We start from the raw sequence: 24,720 nt of genomic DNA on the forward strand, positions 1-24,720 counted from the left end.
TGATTATTTTTTCCCCCTCATGTAATTAGGAATCTGCCAATGATTTCACTGTTTTCATAATTTATTATAGCTACTCCTTGTTCTTCAGCAGAGCTGTCAGGGAAGAATTGTGTTTTGGCTGTGTCAGGTTTTTGAAAGTGGGAGGAGAGGAAAGGATGTGGAACTGTTTGTTCCTGAAGCTGTCTTGATAGACTTAAATATCTTCCAGCAATACAATTGCTAATAATTTTAAAGGAGTGAGTGACTTCCTGGCTTAAATGTTGAAGATTGTTGGGGAAAACAGTGTAGCCTTGTGGGATATTATTAATGCAGGTAGGTACACATGTATAAATCATACTGACACAAAAAGAATAGGCTCTTGTGAGATATGCAAGCTGATAAACAGAAACTTCACATCTGAATAAAGCTTCAGCAGGTCATTTGCACGCTGCATTAGGTGCTGTAATTGTTCTGTTACTGTAGTACTAAATGGAACCAGTTTACATGGAATAGGGAGAGGACAGGTGGGTTTGACTGTTCTCTGGTACTGCCCATTGCAGGTGTCTGGTGCATCCTTTTCGCATTGCCTGTTTATTCCCTGTTCCTTATCACTATCTAAAAAATCTTGATTGACCCTTTAACATACTTTGGATTGCTACCCACCTCCCCTTACTGCACTAGCATCATTACAGGTGCTGCTTTGAATTATACAACAGTTCATCTTCTGGGTGTAATATCACAGATGCATCCAGTACTACATTTGGCACAGCATTTTCCATTGAAATCAGATTGATTCAACTGGGAAGGACAAGTTATGCCCAAAGAGAACAAGATTACAGCATGAATACCAGAACTGAATGAATGGATTTCCAGCCAACTGAAATAGTTTTCTACAGCTACACCTTTCTTGGATGTGGATTCTCTGGCATCTGTGATACATGAGCCCACATTTCAACTTTGTCTGAGGTGCTTGGAGGAGTTGTCTCTTCTGCTCAGCTGTCTTATTTTCATGAGACTTCATAAACACGAATCAGGAGAATCATAAACACAAATAAATTCTGCATATTCAACCTTTTACTATTATTAAAAACCAGGCAGAGAACAAAAAATAAGATGGAAGGATTTACAGAAATTCTGGCATTTTAAAATTATGCGGGCTAGTCATGGAATACACAGATAAGTATGAAAAGCAGAAACTAAGTCATTTAGGTATCATTTCTGAGCAGATGGTGGCAGTGATTTCTTCAAGAGAACTGACTACTTTCTTTCATAATACTCCCCTACTTCCCATACTACAATATTTCCTGGTCCTACACGTCATCTATAGAGGATTTTTTATTGTTTTTGTTGAGAAATGGTAAAACATCACCATATATTCATCATGAAGGAAAATCACGTATTGAACATGAGCTACAACCTTTTCTTGAATGTCAAACGGCTGTTGCTTTGAATTTGCTGTAACTGATTCTTCAATTGGAAGATTAGGTACAAATTTAAGGCGTTGAGTCCCGCTGAAATAAAACTACAAGAGTTTTTAATGGTACTCGAATCTAGCCTCCTGTAAATGAAAAGCACAAATTTAATGCCAATGTTTACTTAATTATAACTGTTCTTAATTAAAATAAAAATGACAGTGATTGAACAGTATTTTAAAGAAGTAATTTCTTCCATTGTGTTTTTATCTCAGAATCTAAATGCAAAACATTATAAATCAGTAGCAAATTAATTCCTAGCCCAAACATTTTGAATGTGAATGTTGTTACATAGCTTTAAAACCAAAAAGTATTGTTCAACTTACAGTAGTTTTGAAGCCTCCAGGGCTTTATGGAATATGTTCTATAAGTAGTTGTACGGAAAATATGTCAGTGTGGTCTTTAGGCTTGATATTATTTCTTCTCTGGTAAATTAATGTATGATTTCTTAAATGACACATACAAATGTTTAATTTGTGCTCAGCCATGTTCATTATGTGTCACTTTTTCCTTCTTCCTGCTGTCAGCTCCTAAATTTACTGCTTAGTGCTATCATCAAACAAAATGCTATGTATGTCTACGTTATCTAACTTTCAAACTTGGGTTATTGAAAAAAAAACCCAACCACGTTCTAAACCCCTAAAAATTTATCTTTTTGTGGTTTGACGTGACCTGGAGTCCACTTCTTAATTGAAAAGTGCATTCTTCTTTGTGTTTTATTGGGTAGGAAAGTTCACAACTGAGCTAAATATCAACCAAAATTATGCAGACCAAAGAGGATCTGTGTTACTGTGAAAGATACACTATGCAAGATATACTCTTTTTGGAAAAATTGAGCCGTGCTAGTCATACATGTATCATAATTGCTCAGAGATTTAAAAAATCCTCAGAAACAGGAAAAAAAAAAAAACTGTCTAACACTTCAATAAAAGGAAACCTTGTGCTATTTAGACAATTAATCAATCATATGATTGACTAAGCTATTTCTCCAGGTTTGGGGGAGAAAAATATGAAAGCTTTTCTCACCTAGAAAACTTCCACACTGAGCCATCATTTGGCGCCGCAGGATAATTTGCAAACTTGCTGTACTATGAACCACAAAATGTGTATGTCTCATTGGGAAATGGGTAGGCCCATGTATACATGTTCATAGTCTGCATTAAAAGGGTATAGACTACTCATGCAGACTCAGAATGTGATTGTTCTGCCGCTTTCTTTTAAGTAGCACAAAAGAATTTGAGATATCAAGGAGAATTCTTACTATTTGTGGGATAATTCTCAAATTGCGTTTGTTTACTTTGATGCTCAGTGTAAAAATGTGAACAATAACCTTAGAACATTGTCTAAAATGCAGAACTTTCTTGTAGATGAATGCCCTAATTGATTATAGGTGGTATTATCCTTTTGTACAGTACTTCTGAATTAGTGAATCCTTGGAATAGCTTCACCAGGTATGTTGCTGTGTCCCCATCCAGAAAATTGGTGGGCCAATTGTGGTGGAAAGTTTCAATGTACTTGGGCAAGACTTATCTCATTGAGCATTGCTTCCTAGTCATTCATGTGCTGAATTGTTAGGCTATATATAAATTTATAAAAGGTATGCACCATGGAATTTTACATGGAGGTCACTTCTGTTGAAGAGTGAATCATATTAAGGAATTCTCTGAAGATTTGTTATACCATATTCCTTGACAGAGTTTTGTTAGAATAATGTTTGGCCAATTGTTCCCAAAAAGACACCAATACAGAACACATCAAGTAAGTGCTTATGTGGATTGGGGCCAAATGGATAATTTGGCTTGGAGCTTTCTCTGTTTCTTCCCTTAGCAGAATTGATGGAAATAGCTGCAAGGGGAAAAGCCTGAAAGAACTAGGAGAGATAAAGAATATAGATGATTTGTGCAACTTAGGGCTGCTCAAGAGGACAGTCTCTTCCCCTTTTTTATGATCTTGGGGGTCATTTTTATGCATAAAAAAAACCAGCAAAAAATTACAGGAATGTTTTTCTACTTAAAATTATGTATTCTTAACTATATTTCAAAAACTTCTACAATTAGTAATGATCTGGTCTAATTAACTTGATTGGTTAGTGTAAATTCATTACTAAATGTAAGCTCTGATGTTTTATAAACATCACAATGGTTGTTCCCTTCCACAAAGAATATAATTTTACAGAGTTAACAAGGCAGTATAGTTGGAGTAATATGTTACATGGTTACTGATATGATGAATTAAGAATACAGTCCTCCCAACTACTTGTTTGTGCAGCAGTTCCCCCAAATATTCTCAGTTCTCGTGATACTGAAGAACTTTAATTTATTTTAAATTAAACTGATTGTGGTTTATAATTTGCAATCTTTATGTTTTGTAGTACTTGAGAGTTAAATAGATGACCTTGTTGTCCATTGTAGTGTAAATACTCAACTTCCTTCTTACCAAATGGTTTTGTTGAAGTTTAAGAATTTATATCACTTTTATTTGTACTGTTAAGCGATGGATTTGATATATATTTCTCGTTGGATTGCTTTATCTTTGAGGCTACACTCTATCCAATAGAGATTGTGCATGTTTTCTTTGTAGTTTTGTGCCTTTCCTGAAAATGGCAGTTCCAGAAATGCTTAAAATAACTTAAGTGGCTGTGGAGACCTCAGGCAGCTATTAGTGATAAACTCCTCAGATGGACAGAATGATACATGACTGCAGATTTTATTGTACGTGCTGTGACCCTAGTCCTTTCAAAGGCTCTTGTTCGGTGTGATGTCTTCGGATTGAAAGAGGACTAAAAATTGTGTAAGACTAATGGAGACGTTGGTTTGGGGGCCAGTGAGGTGGAGGGAGAGCATAACTTCCCTAAATGGAATGTGTTCCTGAGTGCACAGGACATTTTTGTCTCTTTCAAAAACTATCTGGGGAGTACAGTGCCACAGAGTTGTGTTTGCAGGACCAAGGAGACTAGAAAAGCAATTTTGGTACCAGAGCTGAGAGTGGGATCACCATTACATGTGTGTTGGCAGCCAATAGGTTCTGAGAGAGATTACAAGTCCCTGGACAACTCAATCAACTAAAGTATTCCATCCAAATAATTAGCATTTCAAGAGCAGTCTTTGCCTTCCTTTCCTTCCTTTTATTTATTTTCTTATAATCCATTCTCCTTCTCTCCTTGCTTTCACTACTTTCAACTTTCTTCCCGCCTCTTTCCTCCTTTCTTCTCAAAATGAAATGAGTGACAAGTTTTTTCACTTCCATTGTTGGTTTTGGTATAGTAATTAACTGCTACAATTTTAATACTCATGCTTCTAAATATTTTTATGATTCACTATCATAGCAGATGATGAAAAATATGTGATGTGCCCTTACAGAGTTAAATAAATAGCCTTTAATAACTGTCAGAGCCATTTTCATTTGCAAGAAGCTAGTCTGGATGCCTTATGCAATGTGATCTGTTTTCTTCCTGTGAGGGGAATTATTAACATCTCATTTCTCCTTGTCTGTGAAATTTAATAAGTTAACAAAGATGTATTTAATATTGAATTCCTTGGAAGATGCATTTGTATGCATCCTTTGCACAGAGCAACACCAGAAGTCTAATCTCACACACTGTAGCACAGCCCGCACCCTCCGCCCTGAAAAAAAAGTCAAGTAAAAACATATTTCTTATGTCAGAACCTACAGTTTAGAAATAGCTTGACAGGCATAACTGTGAATTTAAGTGATATATTTAAACTATGGAACAGAGCTGAGTAAAAAGCCCAAACCAGATTGGTTTTGCTTTTCTTTACAGAATTAATAATAATGTAAACTTCTGTGGAGTGTAGAATTGAAGAATTTAACAATCTGAAAAAGTGCTCAAACGTATTAAATATCTATATGCAAACATATTAAATATCTGTTTTCTTGCCTTTTTGTTTTTCTTTTTTCTTTACTTGAATAATAGTTCCTTGAATCCCCTTAGAATTTTTAATGAAAAAAAAAATTGATTTATTTGACTGGTTTTGCATGTGACCAGAGTCCTTTTAAAATACATTTGAGTAATACCATTAGGATCATTATGTGAAAATAGACGGCATATTGTGAGTAAATTGAATGGTGTCTGTTTGGATCAGGCGTAGACGGAGCACATTTAATGTTTAATGTTTACAGTCAGTTTCCTTAGGCTGATCATTTCCCTTCCAGGAAGGCAGCGTTTCTTTGACATTGAGTGTCTCCATTTGCTGCTGAGGCCAAATGCCTCACACAGCATCTTGTCTTTAGAATCTCAGTGTTGCAGGAAGGTTGGCACAGGTCTCCCATTCCATTCACAAGTGTTATGGTGTAGTTCTCTTCAACTTTTTTCATGCAGGCAATCCAAAGGTCTGTGTGACTTATCTCCTCCCCTGTGTCCCAGTGTAGGATATACTTTGAAGTATGGTATAGCATCTTTCATGGAAGGGAAGAATGTCAGTTACAGGCTAAAAACATCAGGTGGGGCTTGCACACGTGGTTCCACTGCCAAGTGAGTTGCAGCTGGCATGAAAATAATTTTGTTTTAAGAAAGAACCAAGAAAGTGGTTTTAGAAACTTGGGCTCCTGTGAGGAAATTCTTACTGTGCAGCTGTCTGGGTGAACAGCGTGAGTCAGTGCAGGATCGTGATTAATGAGGAAAGAGGAAGCATTTCATAGCTGGCAGATTCAGACCCAAGGGGTACCTCCTTGTCAGTTAGTAGCGTGAAGAAACCATAATTACTGAAATTGCAGGCATTTTCTTTGCAGGTGTTAGGCCACAATGTCCCAAAAGCCACGCACCCTGACAAGAGGCCACAGTGCGTGCTGCTGTAGATGATGTCATTAAAGGATGGGATTTTGCTACAGAGTTAGTCCAGTACTGAAAATGAAAATGAATATAACTTGTGGAGTAGGTCTGGCAGCACGCAGCCAAGTCTGGAGCAGCAATCCCTTCCATGGCACCCTCAAGCAATGTCAGTCAGCAAACACTTGGACAAAGAGCAGTAACCATCCTTAAGAGGAAAGGCGTGGTGTGGGTGTTGGAGGGAGAGGCTGCTGAGCACAGGTCCAGCACACGGATCACATGAGGAGGGCAAATGGGAGATTTGTACTCTGTTCCTTTATCGTGGAGTGTATTCAGTTTTACAACCTTTCCTGTCATGTAATGAGTTCACATCATCAGGTTTGCAGCACAGTTTCCGCTCTGTTCTGGGTTAGGCTTCCAAAGCTAAACCTCATGAGATAACATGGGATAACAATCTTGAAGTAATTTCCAAATTAACTTTAAATAATTTTACCATCTAGATATTGTACTTAAAAATGAAGATTGCATCTAGTTATATCTTTTAGAACATGAGAGTTTAATAAGAAAATTTCTTTCACCAGAAATAAAGAATTCAGATGTAAGAGAGTACCATATGACAATTAGTATTTCCATTATTTTATCTGTAATGTTTAATATTCTTTATCAATTTTACCTATATTATATATATTTATTGAGAGGCAGACATCCACAAAAAAAAAAAAAAAGGTGGACAGTGGTTAAATAGCAGGAACAGAATGTTCATTCTCATCAACAGGAGCATTAGTTTACTCTAGCCAACAACATTAACAGTTCTGTGACAAAAGAGAGGAAAGTCACAGATCACAGAATGGGTAAGGCTGGAAGATAATCTGGTTTAACCTCTTTGCTCAAGTAGGGTCATCCTAGAAAATGTTGCACAGGATTTTGCATCTAGATGTTTTTTGAAAGTTTCCCCTCTTCAAGTTTAGCAGTAGAGACTGAGAGCCATGTGTCCATTGAAGTTTCAAGGCTGAGGCTAGAAAGAATTGTGAATCTGCTGAGCTGGACAAAGCCTAGTCATGTTCTTCTGTGCTAGACCTGCTCTTCTGGGGCGAAGCTGAGGTTTTAGGTAAATTGTTTCTGGTGAGACTGTCTTATGAGCTCAGGTTGTTGATGATAAAATTATTTTCAGGACTCCATGCTGCAAGAAAAGCCTTACTTAGAAAACAACTTGCTATCTCAGCTAGATTTGGCTAGATTTTTCTGATGTGCAGTTGTGGTATATTCAGGGAAAATACAAGTGAAGCAGTAAAAAAGATATGAAAGCATGGAAAGGAAAGAGCTTTAGCTATAAAGTATGGGTTCTTTATTGCAGAACTACTGTTCCCTTTGTCAGAAAGAGTGTTGTCTGCGAACGGTTTCATTAGGAAAAAAACCATTTTGGTATTCCAAGCTAGCTAGAGACAAAGGGACTATTAACTTGTACTGGACCTGAGTGATTTCAAGAAGTGGAAATTAGTAATGTTGTAATATCACTGTGGATGAAGTAGTAAAAGTAAATTAGAAGGAACTACATGGTTGTTATAAAATCTTTATTATCTTTTCCTCTAAGTATTTCAGAATTATTTAAAGCAAATTAGACTTAGGATGATTACAGCAATAAGGTTATCACATGAAGAGTGTGTTGTTAACAAAGTCCGATAAAACAATATAAAATTATCGCTTCATCCAAACACCATAAACTATTAGTGTTTTGATATTCAGTGTGGACTCTGACTCATACAAGCCTAAGCTAAATGGAAGCTCTCTGTTATGATCAGGGACAAAGGAGAGTTCTCTGGAGTATAATTCAGAGCAGCTAATTTTTTTATTAGCTACAGATAGTTTCCCCAGCCTGTGACAGGTCTTGCTGTAGCAAGGCTTTTTTCCTTGATATGTCTGAGTGAAGATCACATAAAAAACCAATGTGAGGCTGCTTTCTTCTGATATTGTGGTTAGCTCGGATTAAACTGAAAGCCATGTATTCTCACTGAGGTCTAGAAGCTGGTTTTTGGCACTCATTTCTTCTTGTTTTCAGCTGTGAGTTCGTGTTAAAAAGCTGATACATCACTGTTGTCACCTAAACAGCTCAGTTGCAATAGCTGAGTAAAATCAGTAAACAGAATTTTCCCATTTGTACTTTTGCCTCATCCTGCTCTTCCCTGTCCCTCTTGAGATACCTCTGTGTTAATGGAGTGGATTAAAACTTCAAACATCAAATAACTAGTGTATATTGGGGTTGTCATATGCTAATAGCATAAATATGTCCATTTTCACTTGTTCCTGCTCTTCTTGCCATTCCTGTATGCCACCAGGTTCATTTCTCCTGAGCAATAGCTGGGTCAAGGACAGCTACAAGCTCTGACCATGTCAGGTGCACTAAAATATTCACACTGAATCTGAGCAACAAAAGGAACTGTGGTATGTACTACATTAAATTAATTAGTTCAGACTATAAGGAGGGTACCATTAGATTTTTAATGATGTTGGTTATCTGATACAGATTAGGGAAGCGTTTCAAATCAGGTTACATTGTGTGATATTTGGGAAAAGCCTATGGAAATAAGAATGCAGGTATGAAAACCTTCACAGTCATCATGGATCTACACATGTGTTGGAAAGAGTGACCACTCTCATTGCTTCCACTGGCTGGAATTAGAGACTCATTTATCTGGTCTCAGTAAAAATGATGTTTAATGTAATACAGTGTTGCTGGTCAATTTCCAGTATTGTGCCTTAAAATATGTTGTTTGCTTATAAGATTGTGCTTGCTACATCTGAGGATATAGACACTTCTTGTAACTATCAAGGCTGCTACTGAGGAATAAGGTTTTACAAAGATGCTTTTAAGATGAAATTTTGAGTGTGAATACTCAACTGGGAAAAGAAACTATGCTTAAATTTTGATATTACAAATTCCTCTAGGCAGATAAAATCATATTTACTGGACATAAGTAGTTGTGATAGAAAAAAGTACTTTTAAATTTGTGTATGCTAGTGACTTCAAATGGAAGAAAAAAAATAAAGCAAGTCTATTGCAGTCTATCCATTCTATGATGTTTCATAGCATGTACAGTCTGCTTGCTTTATTTATATTCTGAAATACTTTCATGTTGAAATACTTCGTAAACATATGCTAACTGAGATAACATATATTTAATCATGTACCTACAGCTGTTCAAGAAAAAGTTTAGGCTGTTTAACATGATATTTTTTCGTATTTTTATTTCTCTTCCTTTTAAAAATCTTTTTCCTCCGGCCTTCTCTTTTCTCTCTCACTACAAGATTAACTTTTTAGAAGATGCTAAATAGCTTCTGTCTTTTTTTCCTCAAAGCATAGAAACCTTTAGAAATTCTAATGCTGTTTTTCAGGAAAAATAAAAATTTGAATAAACCACTCATGAACAGTGAGTTATACATTGACATTTTTTGAGTCATGTTAAATTTTTGCTGTATAAAACCAAGATTGCTGTTATTCTGCTCTTCCCAGCCTAATTGAAGTACTGATGCTATGATCTCTAACCTGTGTTTTGATCATGCAATGGCCAAGTTTTTTAAAGTTAGCTCAGGTGTTTTTGGACTATGCTGTGCTGTAGAGAGTTTTCCTCAGAATGGTCCCTAGTGGAGGCTTTACAGCTGCTGGTCCAAACTCTCTGTCACTGTCTGGCATGCAGAGTGGATTGTGGCCGTGGCTTGTGAGTGATATCAGAAGATAACAGATATCTTAGTTTCATATATTGATCTAACTTGCCTGCAAATCTGAGAATACACAGAAAAATGTGTTCCCATGAAGAGAGCATGGGTTGTTTTATTCATTGGAGACCAAAGAAAGTTAGAAACTGCCAATTTTCCATCAGAAACTAAAGTGTCTGTCCTTGGCTCTTTGATATGCACAGTGTCACTGCTAGATGCCTAAAAATTTCCTATTACTAGTCACTTTTCCTCCATGGCAGAAGATGAGATACTGTAAAAATTATGCATTCAGCAAATGATTGATTTGCTGAAACTTGAAGGCCCAGTGCATCTCTTCCCTCTTTTATTTTTCCAAAGTTGTTTTTGTCTCCTTATACTTTCTGCATTAAATATTTTAAATATTTTTTCTACTTTCAAATCTGTTTAAAACAGGTTAAGACCACTATTAAAATAAATATTCAGACATATGCATTATAATAATAATCATACCCAAACTCAGTTTGCAAATGTCTACATGTTAAGGAATAAATATGCATATGTTTTAAATTGAACTATAATCAAGGGAACACACTGGAAAGTGACAGTAAGTATTTTTATTATTATTATTATTATAATTATCTTTTTAAGTATTTAATGCCATCAGTATATATAATATGCTTACACTGGCACTGTACCATTTATTATGGAAAGGTCAGATTCATATCAAAACAACACTAATATATATCAATACCTGCCTTAGAAGGCAATGAATGCAAAACACTCCCTCAGTTCAAAGATGTGGAAATTCTGTTCATTATTTTAATGTATTATTTGGCTTAGTGGAATTTATTCATTGAAGAGTTTTGATTCATGTACTGATTTCTGTGTGACTTCAGGGGGTTATTTTTTTCAGCTGGCACACTGTCTGCACACTGATCAAGTCTCAGCTGAGTGAACACTTTCCAATTCAGATGATGCATGAACAGGGCAGTATAATGAATATGTCATGAAAGAACACAAGTGTTCGTTGTCTAACTTGGTGACAAAGTGATGGACCAAAAGGGTTAATAGTGATTAACTGGTTACTCTTATATTTCTATGTAAAACATAAAAGCTTGGGCTTGGGGGCTTTTTTCTGAAGCCATTTTTTCAACGGTGAGATGAAGGGATCTTGTGAATTTGGGAAAGTCACACTGAAGTGAGGTGCTAAGCTGCCTATAGACTCAAACCAGATTTAAAACCAACTAACCAAACAACAAAACCAATGTCCAAGAATGGTAAGAAAATGACACACATAGGGTATTACAAATATTTTTACTCTTTTCATCTTTGTGCAATCTAAGTTAAGTGTAAAGAATCCTTTGCAGTCTCCTGATTTGATTAACATCTGTGTTGGTCTGAAGAGGCAGCTTGAAAACCAGTGCCTAGAAATCAGGAATCAGAGGAATAAGGCATATCTCACTGCTAAAAGATGTTATGAAACATTGTTCATTCACTGTACCCCTCCTTTCTCTCCTTCAAAACTGTCAGTTTCATAGATGTTATCTTCTTCTACAGGCTCTCAAATAATCTGTGAGCTGTTTGGAAAAATGTGCCAGTATGCAGTGCTGCCAGTGCCTATTAGATACCATGTGAGCATTTAAAGGTGTTTTGTTGTTGAGGAGCCTAGTCTTTACAATAGAATGTAGAGGTTTTTTGTTTGTTTTGTTGTGTTTGTTGTTAAGAATATCTATGCATACATAAAATGTACATCTGGATGATCAAACTGCAATCTCAGAATTCCTGAATGGCTGTGGAAGCCTGGCAGCACAGTGTTGTGGGAACAGGCTGATCTTCTCACACATGAATGGTTAGGCAGCCTTGTGACTGCAGTGGTAAAAGTGCAAGAGTGCAAATGTGAGATGTGCATTGGAAAAGCATTAGGCTGTCAGAGGTTTGTATTTCCATAGCTTGATGGTTGTACTGTGAAATCAAATAGTGTAACTGATATGCTCCCTTTTTATCTTGAAAACAAGTTTTGGAGGGCCTTGTATATGATACCTATTTTATGAAAAATATCACAAGTAAATGCAAATATATTTACATAAGGTTTTTTGCATCTTTTTTTATTAAGGCTTAAGTTTTTATAGTAATTTAGAAAAAAATATCTTGACAAAAATAAATTAATCTCTTTATAGTCTTATATTCCAACAGTATGTTTGCTTCTTCCTTTGCTTTTTACATCTTGACATGATAGTAGATCCTTGAAGTGTGCGATGGAAACTGACTTTGCTAATGTGTTGCTCTTCTCTTGAAAGAGTAGTTTTCTAGTCTTTGGAGAATCTCTCTGGAATGGGCATGGATCTCTTGCCAAATGCAGTGGTCATTTGACTGTGAAAAAAATGGTTATTAAGAAGTGCCTATTAACTGGTTTGTAAAAATTACATCCAATATTATGGCAAGCAAAAGATGCGTTGAGAACCAGCGTATAATTATCCAAAGAAATTTAGAGAAAAATTTAATACTAATTTTAGGAAATTTATCTAAAGTACAAATATCCTTTGGTATATATGATGACCATTTCTTTTCCACCAACAGACCCATGGCTAATCCTGACCTCTGAGGTGTAAAGTTTTTCTAAAAAGGCACAGACTGCCGTGGGTTTTGGTGCTGAAGTAAAACTAAATGTTTTTTTTTTTTTAAAGCTCATGATGATGCATTGGCCCTGACATGAGTGTGGATCAAAAGATTTTAAGTGAGTGAAAATACATAGTGCATGGAAGTGGGCACACTTTCACAGGTATATGTAGCTTTGATCAGCAGCGGCACTTCTTGCATAAGGAGCTGCTTTTTAAATCTTTAGACTTCTTTAAATTAAGCTGGGAAAAAAACAGCCTACTTACCTTGGCCACAAATTCATCCATTTTTTTGAAGCAGTCTTTCACGATAGACTCATGGCTAATGTTACGTCTGGGCTTCAGCTGTTATTTTAAAGAAGGGAAGGAAGTGTTAGTTTGAACAAAGACTAGTAAATAAAAGTTCAGAGTGCCCTCTGATGGACGCGGCCCGCCACCGAGAGCTCTGCTGCCATATGCGGGCCTGCTGAAGGGGGTAAAGGAGTGCAGCACACTCTGTGTCCGCAGGGAGATCGGGAAATTAATGTATCGGTGTTCAGGGCAAGGCAAGGGTCTATGGATCTTTTGTTTTGGGACAATACTGGGCTTTTCAGTGTGCGCTGCCTGGAGGAAATAGATTTCAGAGTAACTGGGGGCCATTGAGGTTCGGCGTTACAGATGTACAGAGGTGATCGTGTTCCATCAGTAACACGAAAGAATTACAGATGTGTATGTGTGTGTACACGCATTAAGCAGCAGTTATGCCCGCGGCCGTGCGCTCTCAGTCCTGGGGCCTGGCCTGGTGAGGAGCAGCAGTGCGGGTTCGGAGGTCGGCGCCGCTGTGGCCCTGCTCGGGCCGGGTGCAGCGCGGGGAGCTCTCTGCCCTGCCGGGCGGGCACTGGCTCCCCTCAGTGCCGCACGCCCGGGAGGGCAGGCACCCGTCCGCCCCGCTTGGCTCTCCTGCGGGTTTGTCGGCACATCTGGTGCCTGGCACGGGCATCAGTTGTACGGGAAGCTACAGTAAATCTGAGGCTTTGTCCTCTCTAGTTAGTTCTTAAGCTGACCCCAGCTGAGTTAGCTATGTGTGCATATGTTTAAGTAGTTTACTCAGCTGAAATAAGCTGAATGCAGGCCTAAGATTTTTTGCATACAACTTGCATGTAATTCTTTATGTTAGCTTGTCTTGACAGAAGTCATCGGTACTTAAAAAAAACCCCATGATATTGATATTTAGTTAAAATAGTACACAATTCTGTTTAGGACTAGTGCAATCTTTAAGGAGAAGAAAGTGAAATACTGGGTTTTAGGCATCACGTCTTTAAATAAGCCCATAAATAAAATGTGTGAATTTAAATTTGCCTGTATCATACAGGTCAGTAGAAGAGTTGAAAGATGCCTGGCTTCGCTTTCAGACATATGATTTAGGTATCTGTATTTGAAAATATAGTATTTTAAGTTTTCTATTGCATTTTCTGCATACATATTATCAGTTTTATTCACCATGAATACCTGACTTGAATATCATGCCATATAAATGAATAAATTATACTTACACATGTCTTGAGCTGAGCATGAGCCTCATACATTTCTCTTAGAAAAGTGGTCTTATTTTGAAAAGGAGTGTCTGCTCTCTTGAAAAGCTCGGCAATTTCATGCACTATGTGAACAATGGCTGCATTATCATATTTAACCTGTGATGACAAAAAAATAGTAAAGACAAATTTGGTTTCTGAAGTTTGCACTTAAACATCAGTTAATTTTTCAACTGCCTGAGCCCAGTTATCATAAACTGTTAAACAATTATCACCACTTCCCTGTGCTTTACTAAATTTTTTTAGTACAGAAATTGTAGCTAGTAATATAAATTGCAAAAGTGGCATTGATTTGAAAAGTGAGAATTGTATCTTCAACTTCCAGTTGCAATTCGTAGGTGTCTTCAATTAAAGTTGCTTTCATAAGTAGGGCCCCTATTTTGTAAAATTAATATATCATGCACTTTTGGGCTGCACTTATATGCTTCAATATTTGCAATGCATAAGCAATAGCCAGTAAAAGGCCAAGAGGCAAAAGCAGATGTTTTGAATTCAGGCCCAAGACATGAGACTGTGCAGGGCTTTCCTCCTAGCACAGTTCCTATCTGATGAAAGGCATCTCCCTCTGCCTCGGAGGAGATGAAGTACAGGAGAGGCCAATATTGCCGTCCATCCCTTTTGTTCCCTGGGTGCATTTTAGGAGATCCATTGAAGAGATGAGCTGGAAACAGGCAGAATGAATTGCTGAGGTGCAGTACCACATTCTCAACCAGTACCTTATTTTGTGGCATTGCAGATCTGGACGGAAAGTGAGCTGTGCACATGAAGTGATGTATGTGCCGAGTAGCACATGGAATTACCTCTGCACTGCCTTTATGGGATCTGCTTCTGGCTGAAACTGAGGCCAGCATGCTCTTCTGGTGGTTCCCAGGCTACCAGTCTGTTTCCCACTAATTTTTCCTCTTTAAACAGCAGGACTAACAAGAAAAATCTAACCCTTTTCTTATAAAAATGGCATTGTGACTTAAATAGTAGGAGGAGCAAGAAAACAGTTATTTCTGTTTCCTCTCCAGGAAATAATTCAGACTGAAGAGTCAACAGTCAGAGTTATCATTTAAGCCTATAATATAACATGGCACAATTCTAGTGTAGAAGTCTCATGACAAGATGCATAGGCTGTGTGAGATAGAGCTGCTTCAGTGAGATAATGTCAAGTACTTTTCTTTTCAATGCATTTTTCTACTTACTGCTTTCAGCATCTCCTCAGGAAAACACAAATCTTCATTGTTCACTTCCTCGCACTCCAAGGAAAAGCCCCTTTTGTTCTTAAAGAAAACATAATGTAGAAACTATAAGCATACCCTAAACCAGGTTTATTATGTAAAAAATTTATAAAAGTCACTTCTCAGTTGGTTTCTTAAGAATGAAATGTAAAAGTGACAACACTAACATTATATCTCATGAGTTTGAAGAATAATCATTTGCTTCTCAAGCCTGTCTGAAATGGGAAGAATAGCTGCTTGTTTCAACTTTTTTCAGATTTTCCAGGGATGTCAGTATGTACAGAGTTGAGAAAGGGCAGGCCACAAAAGAAGCCAAAGTGAGAAAGGAAACTTTCCATAAAGCGGATTTCAAAAACAGCTCCAGAGAGTATTTGTACCAAAAACTCTGTGACTGTGGATCCCACTTTCTTTCAGTGGGATTATGTCATGGTAAAGTACATTATTATTTTGGTATTACAGTTTCAGCTGATGCCAACTAGAAGGACACCCAGATGACTCTGTACTCTTCTTGGCAAGGCACACAAATGTCATATATTCATCAGGATGAGTGCGAACTAAAAAAAAAATCTACATTTAAGACTTACGGTTTTGTAGAGGAGGAACATCTGACTCATAACTTATTAATTATGTGAGGAAAAAAATCATAATCTGACAGTCACACATTTGAGAATTCCTCACACCTAAACTGAAGAAAGATGGAAAACGACACCTATAGATTGTGGCAGTGTTTTACACTTTGACTTACCAGTTGCTCAAGCTCCTGTAAAAGCTCACTCCACGGCACACTTTGGAAGCACTGGTGGCTGTTGTGTTGCGGCTTACCAAGGGATGTAACAATGAGACAGGCAGTTAAGAGGAAGAAGCAGCTCCCGGGGCAGTACATTGTCAAGTTCTAGAACCAGGAGAAGAAGACAGGAGACTCAATAAAATCAGGAAGGTTTTAGAGTTTTAAGTCACACAAGCATAGATGATTGCTAGCTCCTGCTTGTTCACTGTGCTCTGTATTTGCAGATGTTGTGTTATAGACCTAATGAGTTCCGATCTTGTGGTGGGACATTTGAAAGTTACATACAATTATCCATTGAATAAATAGGAAAAAAAATAATACTATATATATATATATATATATGTAAAATTTTGTATATTGTATATAATTATATTATATAATATGTAAAGGGTTGCATGTGTGGTGTTTTTTTAACCCATTTCTGTTTTTCTGAAATAGTTATTTTCATGAATACATTCAGAATCTAGAAAACTGGCATTATTTGCTGTAGTAAATTTGACTAAATATAAACTTCCTACTAATCAATTACTTAAAAATGAGTTTTTCCAGTTTTCCAGCAATTTGGTGTAATTCATAGTAACCTGTAACTTTGTTACCTGTAACTCATGACATGACTTAGAGCAGTTTCTTTTAAATATAAGGTTGTATTTCAATTGGAGTTTTTTTTCATAAACTCATTTTGCATTACAGTAGTAAAGTAAAAAGGAAGAAATGAAATGAGTGAATAAATCTCATCTAGAAAAAACAGTAATAAAATCAAGCCTACCTTGTGGATAAATCTCAGCTCCTGGTTGTGCACCTCTGTAGGGCTCCTGGGGTACCATTCTGTCAGCTGAGTCCCTTTTAAATAGTCTTCTTCCACATCTATTAATTTCTCACCACCTACTCTCAATAGATGATGCAGAATGAAACTGCCTTCTTTCAGCATTCTATCCTTTCAGGTGTGTTGATTTCCAGGCAATAGAGAGGCTGTGTGTGGGTGGCATATTTTGAAGGTTTTATTTAAACAGAAGAACCCCCTAAAGTCTGTAGAACAAAATGTTAATTTTTATCTTACTTGATTTTAGAACAGCTTTATTGTTAACAGTTTTCAAATATTCACATGCAGGTGATAAAATCCAGGGCACACTCTTCTATTGTATGAATGGTATTGTCTTCTGCGTTTACAGTATGGATGTGGAATTTCGTATAATTTACTCCAGGTTTATACTTGTAGTAATTGAACAGAAAAAATGTTTAACTGTACTCTTTTTGTGTGAACTTCTTATCATTCTATAACTATTACATTTACTTTTGAATAAAAAGTACAAATTCATATGCACACACATATTACATGTCACATGTAGGTATATATAATGTTCATTCCAGAAGTTGCACCAAGTACAATGAAGCAAACTTCTGAAGAAGTTTTTATTTTACTGTAGGTTGGAAGTACTGAAGAGAATTGACTTCCAAAAGTACCAATCCCTACAAAATCAGAAAATGTTGTAGTAGTAGTAGTAGTACAAATAAGAATAATAGAGCAGTAAAATTTTATTACATTTTGTCCCTGGGAGTTTTAAATCCTATTAACACTCAAAGCAGGTCTAGTATCCAACTGTACTGTTCTTGTTATTTCAAACCTGTCTGAGCTCCTTCATCTTACTACCTGAAGTTTCCCTGTGATAGTTTGGCCAAATGTTAAGCACTGCATCACTTGCTGACAGAAAGGGGATTGCACCAGGTTTTTGAAGCTCTTTCTGGATGGATGAATTTGCTTGTAATTTTAGAGGTCCTTAGATACCTAACATCCAGCTTCTGGAAATCACATAAAGATCATATTTGTAACTTTCATCTGTAATATTTTGTCAGTTGTCAATCCTCTCTGTGCCATTCATACATCATCAGGAACTGTAATGAACCTAACAGCTGGAATAAGGGGCAAATTCTGCCACTTGTCTGAGAGTAAGTAGCTAGGTAAAACAGGCCTCATTTCAATTTATCATGGAGATGTCTCATGAACACCTTTTCAGCAGTAGATTCTGGATGCAGGGCTTGAATATTTCCTGTAAGACACCTGCAGCCACTAGGGAAGGGTGAAATTGAGGATTCTGCTGGCCTAGCATAGTGCCATGTCAGGATTGAATAGAGGGCAGTGGTAACAGGGCAAAGTGGGCATCAGTGATGGATCCTGGAACGTTTTGAGACTTGATGGCCATTTCAATGTGATCACAGCTTTCAGTGTGAGCCCCCTGCCTACCTAACTTGATGCTGCAGATGTGGACCTAAATCTTAGGATTCATTTATAGTCAGGATTATTTTGTCTTGTGACAAAATCATAACTGTTCTTTCCAGAATTTTATTATTCCTCCAATAAAATTTGGTTCAATCACTTTGGAGAGTGTATGCAGGGAAGGAGCATGGGAGGGTTGCAGCTAAAACACATCAGCTTTCAAAGGGTATTTCTTTATGTTGTGTGTGGTACCAGAGGTTCTTTCTCAGACAACTGATGAAATAACCATATTGTGAGCCTCCAGTTCCCCTCTCTGAGTGTCCATATTTATCTGTTAATGTCAGGATTCAAATATGTTCTCTTGAGGAAAAAAATACCACAAGAAATGAAGAGAGGAAGCAATACATTTTTGTAGCAATGTAAATAACCTTATCTGAACCTACAAATCTTTCAGTAACAGGGTTTGATTTTAAAAATGTATTTGCCTTTAAAATTAAACTATCTTAACAGTATAAATGCTACTCGTGTGTTGTTAAAATTATAGACTTTGCTTGGTCTAAAAGATGACTGACAAAAGTCTGTGTTTGTAAATTTGCCACTTCATTTTTTCCACACAGATCGGCTTTAAACATTAAGCTTCACATTTCAGGATAATATAATTTCCTTTTGTGCACTGGAAGTCCATTAGTGGCCGAGGCTGGCACCTGAAATGCTTTTAGCTTTTTCACTTTGATATTTTGTTCCTGTATTGTGGTTTTCCTTTTAGAAGGTTCTCAGCACTGATGTGGTAAATTTTTTCCTCTGCTGTGTTTCCCTTTAAAGCATTTGCAAATAAACAAAAGACTTGTAATTAAATAATTAAATAATGAAAATTATTTCACAGAAAATTTCTTGATCGTGAGAACCAAAGTCTTTACTGTGTTTTGGCCCCTTTCTGCTGGTTTGACAGAGGTAACAATAGGTCATTTTCTAAAAAGGAGGTAATGGAATAGTATCAGTGTCACTGTGGAAGTATAGAAATTCCTTATGCTAGAAGATCCCATCCTGTTTAGGATAAATATGTGTGGGAGGGGTGCTTCTACTCTGCCTCACCTCTTTTTTTTTAAGCTTTTTTTGAAAAGGCACACCTTGCTTTGAAACATGACTGCAGGGAAACATGACTGCAGAAAGTGAAAGTGACATCTGAAAGAAAGTAATTTCCTGCTCTTCAGAGAAAGGAACCCAAGCTTGGAAATTAAGCATCTGACTTTACCACTTGGAATTTTGAAGTAAAGACCTGTAACTGACATAATAGCATCACGGCTCTCAAGAAAAAATTTGCTTTCACTAGTTCAAGAAGAGGGATATCAAGGAAATTATTAACCTTTGTTACGCCCCATAAAGATATAGATTATAAATTGTCTTTAAGGCACTAAAATGGAACTTGGAAGATCTGGACATTCAGATTTTTTGTATTTTGGTGACCTTTGTGCAATTACTTTTTCTTTATTACTTTAATTCTTATCTCTAGAAGAGTGTCCATTGGGAAATCTAACAGAAGGCTTTCTGTCTGCAGAAAGCAACTTAAATATTGTTAGAGAGTAAAACAGAAAAGCCTAAGCGAGAGCTTGTGTTAGTAGCAGAGCCAGGAACAGCAAAGTCTCTGGAGACTCAAAAATTTGAGCAGGGACAGACTCTTTCCTATGATAATCATATATTTCCTGCCATAGTCATATCTTTCCTATCATATTATATCAACCTAATCATTCCTACCAGTGGAGAATGCTGTAGCATGATCTCAACCATGTTTACACAATATTCATGTCTATTTTTGGTCTCCACAAGGCAGTTCTCTTGCAAATTCATCATAGCTTGGAATGACAAATCTTAAAACTAAAATCTTTACCAGGACGGGGAGAGAATACTAGTATTGTGTCAATGCTATATTGTCACCTGAGGCTCATGAATAAGAAATTCAGGTTTCTTAAAAAAAAAAAAAAAATCCAACTGTATTAAATTGTGTCACTTTTTAACTTCAGTGAAAGAGAAGTTAACAGTTTTAAAACATGGATGAGTATTAGGACACGAGCCATGCAAGAGTCCAAGGGGTGAATGTGGAAGGCCACTAGTGATTTAATAGCCTGACATTATGATTATGGAGTTTTAACAATATTTTATTTGACTGTCAGTATTGTCTTGTTTCAGCACACTACATTTTAGAAGAAAAGGCAAATGTGATTAAATTTTGATTGCAAAGCAATGTTTAATTTGCTTTGAAAGGAAGGTATTGATTGAGTCCTGAAGCTCTGAGTGTGTGGCATAACTGGGTGGCAGGAGTAGGTTGTAGAGAGTGACAGCCATGACTACACATCACCCCAGAGATCTTGTGCCTTCGTATTTGTAAGAAGCTGAAGGAACTTCTCTGCATCTCAAGAACTTGTGCAGAGACTGATGGCTTCCTGATCTCACTAGGGCCAGAGTACTTAGCACAGCTGTTTGGAGAGACACTCTGCTATGCAGGGAACATTTTAAACACATCGATACATAATTGTCACTTTACAACCTCTTGGATTCTGGAACAATTTTCTGATTGGAGTAGCGATAAATTATATTTTGCATTAACACATGAACTTTATAAATTGATGAAAAGTGTGATGAAATCCAGTGTGTGTCAGATTTGGTGATTTTAGAAGTCCCTGCATGTTTTTTTCCACACATTTGTGAGGTAGAGTAAGCATTCTTCAGAAAGTTTTCACTCAGCCAGATTGAATTCTGATTTGAATTCAGAAAATTACAGTAAAAGGAGCTGCCTCATTTTCAGAAGTTCTCACAACCATATCACTGCCTAATTAGAATAATTGTACAAATGATCATATTGTTTAAACATTGTGGTGAGACCTGAACTAATTTGAAAGTGATTAATCCTTATCACTTTTGGTATCATTTCCTTCCATAGGATTTAATAATCCTTGCTTTCTATTCCTGAGGTTTGTGCATCTGTTTTAAAATTCTCATTCTTTTCTTTCTGTGTATATTTTTTCATGACATGACTGAGCATTATTTGCCAGATATTCCTGAGCTCATGTTTGGAAGTACTTTGTGGTTTCTATAATCTCTTTCACAAATATTGTAATATGAAGCATTACAGGTGTCATTTTTTGGCATCCAGGCCAAGGCGCTGTCAAAAGGCCTGGCTTCCTGGAAGTACTGATCATCCAGTCCTTGAAAATTGTACTTTTAATAATTATGACATAAAAAATCAACAGTTATTTTCAAAATCATGGCCACACATCTTTTAACTTTGCATTAGCCTTTTAAAGGTTATCTTTTGCTAAAACTTTCTCGAAATTTACCCTGTTTCTGTGTACATGAATGTAAGCCTTCCTAGAATTTAATTTTTATTAATTAACTCAATTCTGTCAGAAAATAATACAAAAATATTTATGGAAAGTCTATTAATTAGCTATATAGTCCAGCTGTTCCCTGAAGTGTGACAAATTATCATTACAAATATAAAATTAAAAACCTCAAAAATCACTGTTTAATTCCCATTAAATTCCATAGGATTTCTCACTTATTTAAAGGTCAATGCAATTTTTAAAAATGTATTTCTGTGCTAAAAACATAAATTAAACATAGTAATTTGTGCTTTTAACACAGAAGTATATTTATTAAAAGATCCATAAAAACCTGTAGTGACATAATAGAGTATAAAAATGATGGGAACTCACTAAATTCTCATCAGAAAACCTTGTGCTTTTTGACTGGCAGATGAAATTCCTGTTTTGGTGAAGAATTAATGAAGGAGTAGAAAAACCAATAACGGAAACAAGAGCATGACAAAAGGAAGCCTAATTGTAGCAAAACTCTACCAATTTTCAACTGTCTAGAAACTTCTTAAGCCTCACCATATTCTTTATCTTTACATATTTGCTACTCTGGGTTCCTGAGCTTGGCACAAAGGCTCCAGGAATTGTACTTGGAAAAGTCAGCTGCTATAAAACAGATCTGGAACACCAGATACGGTGAGAGACTGAGATAAAAAGGGCATTTGTTCATTGTTCCTTGCCATGGGCAGTGTCTGCTGCTTAGTGACCAGGTGATTTCCAGAGATTCCCTTCTAATCTCAACTGTTCTATCAATCTGTGATTGAATACAAGGGCAATATTTGGGGGGGGGGAAACAAACAAACAAACAAACCAAAAAAAACCCAACAATTATTTTGCCTAACAGGGTAGATTTAAAAAGCCAGATACACAGGTAGCATGCCTCAGTTTAGGATAAATTATAACCTGGAGATTTAAGGAAGGCTGCACCAACTAGGGGTGAGCCTAGTTGGCCATCTTATTTGTGTTAGCATTTTAGTTAAATCTTGTGCCTGCCCAGACTGCCTGCTAAGGCAGTACAGGCAATGTGAGAGCTGCACAGCCTTCCAGTGCAAGATGTGTTTCATTTGTTACACAAAGAGAAAGAGGCACCGCTGTTCTTCCCCAGATATGCTTTAAAACTAAACTTTGTTGACTTCTGTCTTGAGTTGATCCATATTGTCTTCCCACTAAAGAAGAGTTGTGTCATTTTGTGACTGCCTCCTGTGAGAGTTTCAGATGCTGGATCTGTGCTGTGCTTAAATGTGAGATGGATGTTGGTCAGGCTCAGTAGTGTACAGGCGAAGAAGATTACATGACTTGAAAAAACAAATTCAAAGAGCTGAAGTCCTGGTAAATTCAGGCATCTTTAAGGCTTCCAGAACAGAAGTCTTGAACTAAAGTGTATAATGTAGGACATCAATTTTAATTCAGTCCTTTTTGGAATTGCTCCACAGTAATCCTTTTTATAGAGCAGACATTACTGCCTAATGGTATGGCTACTTCTTTTTTCCTTTTCAAATATACATGTAATGTGCACTGTAATAGATGGCCACTATGCATTAGCCTATAACTTGAAATAATTCCATCATTTACTAGATTTCACCAACCACCAGCAAGAAAATGTCATGAAAAAATTCCTGGCATTTAAAAAGTCAATGAAATAAGAAATATACAGGGCATTGTCAATCTTTCAACAGCCAGTTGTTTATTATTAATTACTGCATGGAAAAGCTTCAGGATTAAAAAAGAAAGGGGGGAAATAATAAAGAATGGATAATACAATCTAAAATGCAAAGGCTTTTTCCCAGTGACAATTTAATGTCCTTATTTCTGAAGTACTCCTCCAGAAATGAGGATTTTAAAATCTGAAAAAACATAACAGATGACTATGGAAACATGTGAGGTGGTTTATTCCACAGTGACTTTGGCTTCAGTTTTCCATTTGTATCTGTAGCTTTGATAAAATAGCTGAGTGGGTGGTAAAAAAACGGATTCTGCTGTACAGGGTAATTGGAAGTCTCCAGAGAATAAGCACCTTCATTCTGTTTTTTGGGAAATCTTAGGATTACTCATTTCTTTAAAAATTCATAACAAGTCACCCATATTTATGTGAAGCTGGGTAGATAAACCTGCAGCCTGATGTAGGAGACCTAATGTCAAAATAATTTTATTTCTGTAAAAAAATTGAATAAAATTTTTCACACTGTGCTAAGACAATCACAGTAGTTTTGGGATTGTTGATACAGGGTTTTGGACTACCTCCATCCACTGATATAATAAAAAGACTGAATTAAATTAATGAGAATTTTCATAAACTTTCATGGTTTTAATAATTTTTAGGTGGCAAAATTATAGAAGATAATTTTTTAAATTGTTACATACAGTAAGCACTCTGCAATTTACTTTAGGAAAGTATAACTTCAGTGCTAAATTAATGGGAAGAGGAGGTTATACATGTGGAGAGAATTTATTTTCAATTCCCAGAAATGGACATTTAGAAGACTTGTACAAGCCACTCAATCTTTCAGATTTGTCAGTCATAAGAAGCTGTGTCCTGACTTGCAGTAACAATTATGATTTTTTTTTTTTTTTTTTTTTTTTTTTTTTTTTTTTTTTTTTTTTCCCTTTAACAGGGTATTATAGGAAAATGCATCATTGTGGCATAGGTATTTTATAAAGTCTGGTCTTAGAAAGATATATCTGGATTTTCATACAACCTAGAAACTAGAAAGTATGAAACGTGTATTTCTGAATTGTGCTTTCAATGAGTTTAAACTTCTAGAACAATTTTTTTTTCATGTTTTTTAGAAGAGATAGTTGAAATAACATTTAATTATTAGGTACTTTTAAAGCTTTGTGATTTTCATAGTTAGCAACAGATACAGTTTCCCCAAAACCTTAGAATATTTCAAAGCATAAAGTTACAGATTTACCCATCTCATAATCCAAGATAAAATGTGATATGTTTATTTTAATTCTTGCTGTTATCAGAACTCAGGAAGATTTTTAAATGGTGAACATATAATTGCATGATATTC

Source organism: Hirundo rustica, chromosome 1 (genome assembly GCF_015227805.2).
Source record: "Hirundo rustica isolate bHirRus1 chromosome 1, bHirRus1.pri.v3, whole genome shotgun sequence".
NCBI classification, from domain to species: Eukaryota; Metazoa; Chordata; class Aves; order Passeriformes; family Hirundinidae; genus Hirundo; species Hirundo rustica.